This window comes from Helianthus annuus, chromosome 11 (genome assembly GCF_002127325.2).
Source record: "Helianthus annuus cultivar XRQ/B chromosome 11, HanXRQr2.0-SUNRISE, whole genome shotgun sequence".
Taxonomy (NCBI): domain Eukaryota; kingdom Viridiplantae; phylum Streptophyta; class Magnoliopsida; order Asterales; family Asteraceae; genus Helianthus; species Helianthus annuus.
The window spans coordinates 98,181,998-98,194,284 of NC_035443.2; positions in this window are offsets into that span (position 1 = coordinate 98,181,998).

The window sequence follows — 12,287 nt, forward strand, 5'->3', positions numbered from 1 at the left end:
TCCTTGTTCCTTCGGATTCAACCCGACAACAAAGCTTGCGGATTCAAGATCGGAGTCCCACTCGAAAGATCATCTTCATACCCTTCCTTAACCGGTTAGTGTGTATGTGTGTTAATTTGTTAGAGGTTTCATGCTTTCTTGTAATGTTCTTGTTTAGCCGAGAATGAAACCCTTGCCTTGATGAAATGTTGTCTTAGTTGTTACTTTGATCAAATATTGTCACTCCTTAGTTATAGATAGAAACATTTAGCCAAGACTTTGAATATTATGGGTTGAGTGTTCATGTTTCATATGTGCTAGAAATAGAGTCCAAGCATGATACTTAGATTTGGTTGCTTTAACACTTTTCTGATGCTTTCGGTTTATGGTGATGTATGAATCCTAGAATGCATGTTATGGGTGGGTTGTGAGGGTCAAAACCTGATGAACCGGATGAATATTATGATGAACAGTTTGAATGTCACAAAAATATTTTGAATATGCTTGTTTTGATCCATTTTGCTTTGTAATTAGACAACAAAACATGTTTTTGCATTCTGATTGGTCAGTACAAAATTACATGAAAATGCAAGGTCATTGGATCGTACAAAGGACAGGTTCTAGAAGGCTTCAGGTGCACGTAGCTGAGGTTGCGAGTCGGGACCTTCGGTTGCGACTCGTAACCAACGCATGATGAACCGAGACCGCAGTTGCGACTCGCAAGCAGCACGTGATGAGCCGTAACCAAGGTTGTGAGTCGGAAACCCTGGTTGCGACTCGTAACCAATGCATGGTGAGCCGTAACCGAGGTTGCGAGTCAGAATCCCTTGGTTGCGACCCGCAATCGCCTTTGTCACGACTGGGCTATTATTGGGCCAAATGACTTGTTGTGCTATCTGTTAACTGGACTGCTATGTAACTGTTTGCTGTGTAGATATTAGGGTTGGCCCAATAATCCCACTGTTTGTATGTTGGACTTTCTGTTGACTGGGCTGCATGTATACCTGCTACTGTGGTTGTTGCATCTATGCTAAGTGTGTTTATACGTGTTTACTTGTACCCAACTTGACCCATACTTGGTAACCATGCTAGGACGTGGTGACCAACATACTTAACCAAGTAACGTATCTACCGAGCAACCCAAGGTGAGTTCATAACTTAAAAGCATGCGTCCCGGTGGTTTGGGACACGAGACTAAAACAACCCTATCCCCTTGTAAAGGGGATACCATTTACATTCCTTCCCTAGTTACTGGGAACAAACTTACTTTTCCTTCCCTTGTATTGGGAAACCTTTTTAGTTAATTACTGTTTATACGGAATGCAACCAAACGGCACTAAACGCAACTCTATCACTCAAGTCCCTACTACATAATACCGATTAGTCGCCGGGGCCAGGCGAATGGGTTATTAGTTGATAGCGCTATTTAGGTCTTACCAGCCTCACACCGTGCCATGGTATGGGATCGGTCGTGAACTAATGTACTCAGGCATCCGTCAATGATGATAGAACATTGACATCGGGGCATCCTGCGGAAACGCAAACGGTTACCTAGTGTTTGGTATTGGAAAAACAGTTTAGTCGCTAACTTTTGGGGTAGCTCCCCATGGCATGTATAAACGGATAAATTAACTGGTGAAACAAGTTTTTGGTAATTAAAACTGGACAACTAGTGAACTCACTCAGCATTATTGTTGACCCCCCTTACTGCATGCTTTGCAGGTAACCAGTGACGAAGGAGCTTGCTGCTTGGGAACGAGTAGTGTCTGTCCACCCTTGTGTTGGGTGTTACCTTATTTTGAACTATGAACCTTGTTTAAACTACCTTACTTATGCTTCCGCTACTTATTACTATTTGAACTTGAAACCTTAAACTCTGAACTTGATATTTGCTAAATTTATGATTAGTAAGTATTACGTTTTGTTATAAATTTAATTAGTCAGTATAATTGGTGGCTGGATCCTGGTCAGTCACGCCCTCGAAGCGGGTGTTATCCGCAGGTGGAATTTGGGGGTGTGACAGTATAAAGCTTCAAAAGGAGCCATATTGATGCTAGAGTGATAACTGTTGTTGTAAGAGAATTCGATCAAAGGTGGATGCGAATCCCAACTACCACCAAAGTCAATCACACACGCTCTAAGCATATCCTCTAGTGTCTGGATTGTTCTCTCAGATTGACCATCTGTCTGCGGATGGTACGCTGAGCTTAAATGAAGTTGAGTACCCATGGCAGATTGCATGGTTCTCCAAAAGCGAGACGAGAATCGAGCATCTCTGTCTGATATAATGTTCAAAGGAACACCATGTCGAGATACAATCTCATCAACATATATCTTGGCAAGATCGTCAGCAGATAGACTCTCACGGATTGGAAAGAAGTGTGCTGACTTTGTAAGACGATCAACAACAACCCAAATGGCGTCATGACCCTTCTTAGTGCGCGGTAACTTGGTAATGAGATCCATAGAAATGTTTTCCCATTTCCAAACCGGAATCTCTGGTTGCTCTAATAATCCAGAGGGATGTTGATGTTCTGCCTTAACCTTAAGACAAGTAAGGCATTTTGAAACATATAAGGCAATGTCTTTCTTCATACCCGGCCACCAGTACTGGGTTCGAAGATCCTTATACATTTTGTCTGCACCAGGATGAATAGAATAACGAGACTTGTGAGCTTCATCCATAAGCAAGGTGCGAAGATTGTCTATTCTTGGGACCCACAAAAGGCCCATGTAATAGAAAATCCCAAAATCTCTCAGTTCAAGCTCAGGATTAGTATGACAGGGTAACTCTTTACCCATCAAGTCTTGTGCAACACAAGTATGTTGAGCCTGAATTATGCGAGATTGAATGTCAGATCGAACCTGAACACAGTGAAGCTTGACACGTTCCTTACGACTTAATGCGTCAGCCACGACATTCGCTTTACGAGGATGGTAGCGAATTTCGCAATCGTAGTCGTTTAGGAGTTCAACCCAACGTCGTTGCCTCATGTTTAGTTCTTTCTGATTGAAGATATGTTGGAGACTCTTGTGGTCAGTAAACACTACACACTTTGTACCGTAAAGGTAGTGTCTCCAGATTTTGAGAGCAAAGACTACTGCACCTAACTCAAGATCATGAGTTGTGTAGTTTTTCTCGTGCACTTTCAGCTGTCTTGATGCATAGGCTATAACTTTTTTTCTTTGCATAAGAACACAGCCTAGGCCTAAGTTGGATGCATCACAGTACACGACAAAATCGTCGTTACCCTCGGGCAAAGATAGAATAGGTGCATCACAAAGCCTCTGTTTCAAGGTCTGGAAAGCTTCTTCCTGTTTGGATCCCCACTCAAAAGGTTTGCCTTTCTGAGTTAAAGCAGTGAGAGGAACCGCAATCTTGGAGAAGTTTTCTATGAAACGGCGGTAGTAACCCGCTAGACCAAGAAATGAACGAACCTCGGTAGGAGTAGTAGGAGTATCCCAGTCCTTAATCGCACTGATTTTGGCGGGATCTACATGAATACCTTGTTCGTTGACGATGTGCCCCAAAAATTGAACTTCCTTAAGCCAGAATTCGCACTTGGAGAATTTGGCGAAAAGCTGTTCTTTCTTTAGAAGCTCCATTGTAAGACGAAGATGTTGCTCATGATCAGCTCGAGTCTTAGAATAGATCAAAATATCATCAATGAAGACGATAATGAATTTGTCCAAATAAGGCTTATAAACCCTATTCATCAAGTCCATGAAAATAGCAGGAGCATTTGTTAAACCGAAAGGCATAACAGTAAACTCATAATGACCATATCGAGTACGGAAAGCTGTCTTGGGAATATCTTCTTCGAGAACTCGAAGTTGATGATACCCAGAACGTAGATCAATCTTTGAAAAGCAAGTAGCACCCTGTAGCTGATCAAAGAGATCATCAATGCGAGGTAGGGGATATCGATTCTTGATGGTAAGCTTGTTAAGCTCACAGTAATCGATACACATCCTAAAAGATCCATCTTTCTTTTTCACAAATATGACAGGAGCACCCCAAGGTGAAAAGCTTGGACGGATGAATCCTTTGTCAGATAGCTCCTGAAGCTGCTTAGACAACTCTTGCATCTCAGACGGTGCAAGACGATAAGGTGATTTAGCAATGGGATTTGCACCAGGTACAAGATCAAAGCGGAACTCAACTTGGCGCACAGGGGGTAAACCAGGTAATTCTTCAGGAAATACCTCTGGATAATCCCGAACAACAGGGATATCTTGGATTGTCTTACCCTTGCCTTTATCCTCTACGACATGTGCTAAGAAAGCAACATATTTCTTGCGTAGATAATTGCGGGCTTGGGTACATGACATGAGTTTAACGGGTTTCTCCCCATGAACTTCTAAGATCTCACCAGTCGAAAGCGGTATACGAACCAACTTCTCAAAACATACCACCTCAGCATGGTACTTGGATAACCAATCCATTCCAACTATAACATCAAAGCTCCCGAGTTGCATCGGTGTGAGGTCGATAGGGAAAAGATGGTCATTGAGATTCAACTGGCAATTTCGAAGAACAGAGTCGAGGACAACAGGTTCACCACTAGCTACTTCTACTGTCAAGGGCTTTCCTAGTTTTGTTCTAGTCATCGCAAGCAAAGGCTCAAATGCTAAGGACACAAAACTCTTATCGGCACCCGAATCAAATAGAATAGAAGCAGGATGGTTGTTAACAAGGAACGTACCGTTCACCACTTCGTTATCCGCACGCGCCTCATTTGCATTCAGATTAAAAGTTCTACCACGAGCTGGTGCCTGATTTGCATTTGCCAACCTCGGGCAATTGTTCCTATAGTGGGTCAGATCCCCACAGTTGAAACATGAACCAGGCGGAAAGTGAGGTCGTGCAGGATTCTGGGCAGGGTTTTGCACTGCTGGGTTTTGAGCTGCCTGATTCTGATTAGGAGCAAAGCGGCAGGTGTTTGCAAGATGACCAGACTTGCCACAATTCGTGCAGATACGGCATTGCATTTGTGGCTGGTGGTGGCTGTTACATCTGTTGCACAGAGGTGCATTTCCCGCATACTGCCTCTTGGCAGCAGGTTGTGCAGCCTGATTCTGTGCTGCCTGATTGGTAGCAGCCTGGTTAGTCTGGGCAGTGATCGCGAAATTCTTGGAAGCCTTACGCTTCCTAGATTTCTTTGAAGACTCAGCAGCCTTCTTGCCCTTACTCTCCTTGGCGCTATCAGACTGTTTCTGTTTCTTATCACCCTTCCTGTGGAGTTTACCCTTCTTGATTTGGGATTCAGTAAGGGTAGCAGCTAGCTCAATGGCCTGTCGGACGGTAGTAGGGTGACTGCCAGTTACAATATCCTGAACAGGATCTGGCAAACCGTCTATATACCTCTCAATAGCCTTATCCAAAGGCGTGACCATAGTCGGACAGAGCAAGCTTAACTCCTCATATCTGTCAGTGTAAGCCCGGTGTTCACCACTGACTTGCTTCAGATCATTGAACTCTTCTTCGAGTGCCCTCTGCTCATGTCGAGGACAAAATTCTCTCATCATGAGAGTCCTGAGTTCCTCCCAAGTCTGACCCAAAGCAACATCAGCACCTCTATCTCTCATTACCCCATTCCACCAGGTAAGAGCCCTCTTCTGGAATATACTCGAAGCAAACTCGACCTTACGGTTGTTCGGACACTGAACATGGCGAAACGTGCTCTCAAGACTCTCAAACCACTAGAGAAGCCCAGTTGCTCCTTCAGTACCACTAAACTTGAGCGGTTTAGCCGAGTTAAACTGTTTAAAGTTGCACGGAGCAGGTGCATTAACATTGTTATTGGTGGCTTGGTTTATTTGAGTTATGAGACCGGGTAGCATAGCAGCCATCTGCTGTGCTATAATAGCTGCCAGTTCGGCATCAGGTTGGGGAACGTTACGTCGAGGAGGCATTCTAAAAGAGGAAACATGAGAGAAAACGAGTGAGATGATGTGATGAAAATGAGATAACAATAAAATTGACAAAAAGCAAGGAAGGTGGTCATTTGTTTGTTACCACAAAGCAAACAAACAACACACAGTGACAAATCAAAGTAAATGAGTCATAATAATGTATCGCGAAGACATGCTCGCCTATAAGTGAACACTCACCCCAAGAGTTCCCAGGTAAGAGTGACTGGTCCGATACTGCGGATTTGTACGAACACTCTAGCCTTAGACAGAAAACTCAGGGTACAGGCATTCACTCTTCCAGTTTGCACGTGTTCACATTATTTAGACCCAAAACTTTGACGAGATTTTGAAAAATTGGAAGGCACGAGGCCAAAAAGAAATCATCTAAGGATAGATGATTGATTTCAAAATCCTTTTGGAATATTGTGTTCAAGTTTTGGTAATCACCTAAGGATAGGTGACGGGTATTGTTTTAAAATCTAAACACAAGTAAACTTGTGTTAGGGTCCTAGAAAGTTATAGTCTAGGTCAAAGCATTGCTAATAACCTAATTCCCTATAACCATTGGCTCTGATACCAACTCTTCTGTCACACCCCGGCCGCGTAAAACAACAAACCGCGGCGGAAACGCCGGGGAGGTGAGTGGCGACAGAATTATTGTTTCAACAACCATGGCAAATAAAGTTATGTATTATTAAAATTTAAAGTTATATTGTCTTTGAGTTCAAACTAAACTAACATAATAACTGTCTTTTAAGTCACTAAGGCCCGAGTCCGCCTAAGTGAAGCACAAGCATCATCATGCATTAGCACCTGAAACACATGTAAAAATAGGTACGTCAGCATAAAAATGCCTGTGAGATACATAGGTTTTGTTTATGCAGATTCATGACTTGTATTTGAAAGGAGAGTTTTAATAAAATGTAGTCATGAACCTTATAAAATGTTTTCCTTTGTAAAACCATGTGAAAATCAATGAAAATCAAATGATGATGAAATGATAATGCATGGTTAAATGAATAACCAAGTAAAAGTGAATTTGTATAAAATATGTAATTTGTAAAACAATGTCATGTTTATGTATGAAATGTTTCATGTGTTGCCCAAGTGGTTTATATGACGCAACGATGTATAATACGATAAAAGCACTTATATATAGGAAGTACCAGCGGCGTATCCACCATGCTTTTATCATATAACACATAGCCCCGTTACATAAGTCACTTATCAATAACCAACCAAAATGTCTTGTTCCATGTCAATATGTGTATGTGTAAACCATGTACAATGTCATGTGTATCATGTAAAACCAATGAAATGCATAGCAAGTAGGAAATCCCCTACTTAACTATGTAATGATGTCTAATGTGAAAACAAATGTCATGTATGGTGAATAACTAGAAGTTACTCAACCCCATAGAAAATGTACAAAACATGTTTTTGAATAAACCTAAGTTTAAATCAAATGTTATGCTTTGCAGAAAAACAATGCTTTATGATTACAAACATTTATGCAGTAATGTTAATCGCATACATTCAAGCCTTGAGACTGTCGCGACAAACCCTTAAACGAATTAAAGGTTCATCTAAAGTTATGTAGTCGGATTCTGTCATCCCCAACTTCCAAACAAACCCAGGAAGTCGGAAACGGGAGTTGTCAATTCCTATGGTACCATTACATAAGTCCGAGCGGCGTAGCTAATGTTAATGAATGTATTATTGTCCCGATTGAACATACCAAATGTCATAACCAATGTAGCATGTGAAAACCATGTACTAGGAATGCTAAGTAAACATGCCTAGTAGAAATGTTCATGTAAAAGCAATGTGCTAGCATGCTCAGTAAACATACATAGCAGAAACGTCATGTAAAACAATGTGTTACATATGCTAAGTAAACATATGCAACAAATGTGTAACAAATCAATGTGCTAGCATGCTTGACATACATAGCAAAACACAATGGAAAGCATGTACTATATATGTACTAGGTGAAAGTAGCATGTTTATGTCATAAAAGCATGAAATACACAAAAGTAACATGTATGTACATGTGTATCACCCCAAAGTATTTGAAAATGTTTAAAGAGGGGAACTATGTACTCACTTGGGATTGCTAATTAGTCTTGAGAATAAAAGCAATTTAAGCTCCAAGGGTCACGGAATCAACCGGCACCTAGTATAGGTAACTATGTTAATAATCGGCTCCTAAATCGGGAGATAGGATAGAATGAGGTTCTATAAATCAAATGAGTAATTGAACTCATATGGTATGATTTATTAGTCCCAACATTCTGATTGGAAGGCCTACCTAAGTGCTTTTGACCCGTTTCGACACATTATGGTAACATAAGCTACTATAAGGCGTCGTTAGCGTAAAACTATGATCAGATGGTTAACTATGTGCTATGTCAAGTCTTACATGCCCAATTATCCCTAAACATGTTACTAAATCAGATTACATGTCAAAATTATGTTCACATAGTCAAAATACGGATTTATGCTTCAAAAGGGCATTTTGGTCATTTCCTATGGGCATACAAGCTATATGACTAACCAATCCTAGGTGATCATAAGGTTATAACCTCAGTGGTTATTCCCTATGAAACTATGATCATTAACTAAACTTGGTCGGATCCTAAAGATCGACCAAACGGGTCGGGTTCGAAAGTCTAAGCGGTTGTTTAGACCGCTTACCTTACGACCCTAAACAAGCACAAACTAATAGTGTCGAGTTAGACATGTCAAAACATGTCTAACCTACTGATTTGGTATCAAAACAAAGTGTTTTGATACCCTAAAGTAGTTTCGAGGCAAAATGCGTGCTAAAACGCATGTTGACCGAAACTTTGACTCGACACTACAACTAGCTAACGTGGAAATCAGCAGCTATAACCGCGAAGGATTATAACTATCGTGATTACAATCACGTTTCAAAGTTCAATTGAACTTTGACTTGACCAATTGATGGTCAAAACCGAAAGTCAAACTGTTGGCCAAACTGTTTGACTTTCTGCTTAAACATAAAGAACAAGCATGAAAGAAGACTTACAAAGGGTCCTAGCTATCTTTTCTACAAAGAATAAAGTTCCAAGCAGATTAGAAAGCTCCCAAATCAGATAAGAGATGAGAAATGAGAGGAATGAGCAAAGAATTGAGGAGTTTGGCCAACTATTTATACTTGTTGGTGATCAACAAGATCATGACAAGTGGTTTGTTTAGCCATTAAGTAATGAATCACAACCATACAAGTGTTAGGAGCAGGTGCAAAGCCTTGGAGAGGTGGTAACTTGGCTACCACACAAAGAAATTGCAAGATTGGCCCCTGAATTTACAAACTGGTGCTCAAAACAAACTTTCTGCCCAGATGTGATCGTCGCGTAGCGCGACGAAATAAGCAGGGGATGGTCGCGCTACGCTACCATGTGTCTGATTCAGCAAAGTTTCAAAAATGACAGAAATGGTCCCTGCACGTGTTTAAGCTTGTTTTTGACGTTTTTAACCTCCGTAAAGTCATTTTCAAGGCTCCACAAGGTCGTTAAAGTGTAGGGGACCTGAAATATGCTCGAAAACATCTCGGATGTCGGTTCGTTTGGTCTTACGGTCACGTTGTTCGGTTATTTACGACGAAACTCGAACGGACATGTGTACGATCCAAAATGCGCGACGAATGGCGTTTTCGCGTCCGAAACACTAAAATAAAAAATATTTTAGTGTGTACAAAAATTTTGGATGTCCAGATGTGTCCAGAACGTAAGATATGCGCGAAAATGCAAACTTACGCCGTTTTTGACACTTTTAGTCCCTGTAAGATCATGTAAGCATGTTTTTGCACACCGAACCTATCAAAGCTTATTTCTAAGCCATGTTTAGGTTATTTATGGTATGTTTAACTTATGATCAAGTTCCGGACTGTACGTTGCCTTACGAAACGGCAGACTTTCGCAAGTTGACGTAAATAGTCCCTGAGAGCGAATAAACTTGTTTTTGCCATACCAAAGCCTTTAAAACTTATTTCTAAGTTATGTAAAGGTTATTTAAGGTATGTTAAGTTTATGATGATGTTCCGGAGTGTTTGTCGCGTTAAACTGATCGTGTTTACGCATCAGTTTGCGTATAACTTTCTAGAAAACGATATAGAGTTCAAAATCGATCAAAAATCAACATGGGCACAAAACCAAACATAAATGACAAACATTGGGATCAAAACACACTGTTTTATTAATATTGTATTGTTCAGAGTTTGTAAAATGATATCACAAGCACAGATGTCACATATATGGCATAGCGTCTATAATCCCTTGTGCTACTATGTGTTGGATGACACTGTTATCTATTTGGTTCCCATTATTATCGTTATTCTGGTTTTCCTGATTTACTTCGTCGTCCATCTGAATTACAAACATTTATCAGGTATTAATATCAGAGAATAAGATTTTAATGCAAACAATCACGCAAATAATTTGATCAAAATCGTCGAGCATTGCGACATTTACTCTTTTTCATATATATATATATATATCCATTACAATCTACAACTGGAATTGAAACACACTACTAGTTATGCATCAATAGGTATTAGGTTATCTATTTTAGTTAATTTGATTTGTTTTTTTTCAAACTACACACATTTATATATATATATATATATATATATATATATATATATATATATATATATATATATATATATATATATATATATATATATATATATATATATATATATATATATATATATATATATATATATATTAGTAGGGGTTGTTCCAGAAATGCATCTCTCGCTCGTCGTATTTCCACACGAGCTTTTCTCCTATTTGTTTTATCCTCTCTCCTTCCTCAACTAACTCTTCACCAAATGTACGGAGTTCCTGCACATTCTCCTCACTCATGGTTGGCAGTGGTGCAGGTATTGGGTCAGGGTACTGAGGTATAGGTTCTCCGTATGGGTATGGGTCGCCTAACACACTTTGAAAATACGGGTCGTTATTCCAAAATGGATCTGCGGGATTAAGGTGGGTATACTGTGCTATGGGATCTGGCATCGGTTCTCCCTGTGGATAAAGTTCCTGATATCCTCTATGGTCATCTTCCCATGGATCATAGGCTAAAGAATTGGGTGCCGGGATTCTAGGTATCTCGTTAGGGTCAAATGCTGGTATGGGAATTTGGTTTCCTTGGGTAAGTTCTATCTCCATTGGCTGGGTCGGGAATAGTGGCAGTGGTTGTGGTGCAATTATCTGATCTAGGTTTGGATCGGCTGCAGTGGTGGGTAATATATGAAAGTTTGCCAATCGTCTATTCACTACTTCTTGAGTCTGGGCATTCATTTCCCTATTGGCTGCTGCTAATGCCCTTTGTTGTTGTAACTTTCTCATTCGCTTTCTCCTCTCATGTGCTCCCCGACTGAACCATCCTCTTTTTCGAAGGGAATGGGACCTCGGATTGCGCCTTAAAAATGAAGATTCCCTCTTCCGTCTCAGCAGAATATCCCGAAGGAGTAGGCTGTGATGAAGTTCCTTCACTTTTGGGAGAACTAGCTAGGTGACGATAGGCGTCAGACGTACATTGATCACTCATACTGTAAACTAACAGATTGTCAAATAACACAAAAGAATAATATACAGATATACACATAATTACATAGATTATTTCCTAACACAATTGATAAAATTTTGGTGTCAGCAGAACACTTCTGTGGCTTAAATTAGTGGCTGTATCTCTGATACCACTCTCTGTCGCAACCCTCGACCCCTACCCTAGGAGCGGGCGGCCGCGAGGACAATATTAGTGGTATCGGTGTTTATTAATTTGGCAGCAAGGACAATATTAGTGGTATCAGTGTTTATTTATTATTTATAAAACACCACACTTTTATAAATAATAAATACATGGGAAAAACCCAAGTTTCCATTAAAAATATGTTTATAGGGATAAATTCCAATTTATTGAAATAAAACTTCTTTCTTGTTTAGGTAACTTTTATAGCCACTTTTCCAAGCCAGTGCTCTCCAGCTGGTTTCTATTTGACTTTCACATTTTGTTACCCGAAACACGTTTTAAAAAGTTTTATCAGCAAGAAATACTGGCGAGTGCATCCCAGTTTAATCAAAATAGAATTTTATATCTTTACAGTATTGAGAGCGATTACAATGTTTTTATCTACCCAATTACCACCCATGGTACTGTCCATCCTGACTTGTGGTTATGCTACTACTCACAGTGTAGTAATAAGTAATGTATAGAAACCCCAACATACCGACAGTAATTGTAGAATACATAGACTCAATCACTGATCATTATACTTTAAAATAATTGAGGTTTTGTAAAAACAGTTTACAAAAGTAAGATGTACTCACATTGCTATTTTAGATAATACTACCGCTTGC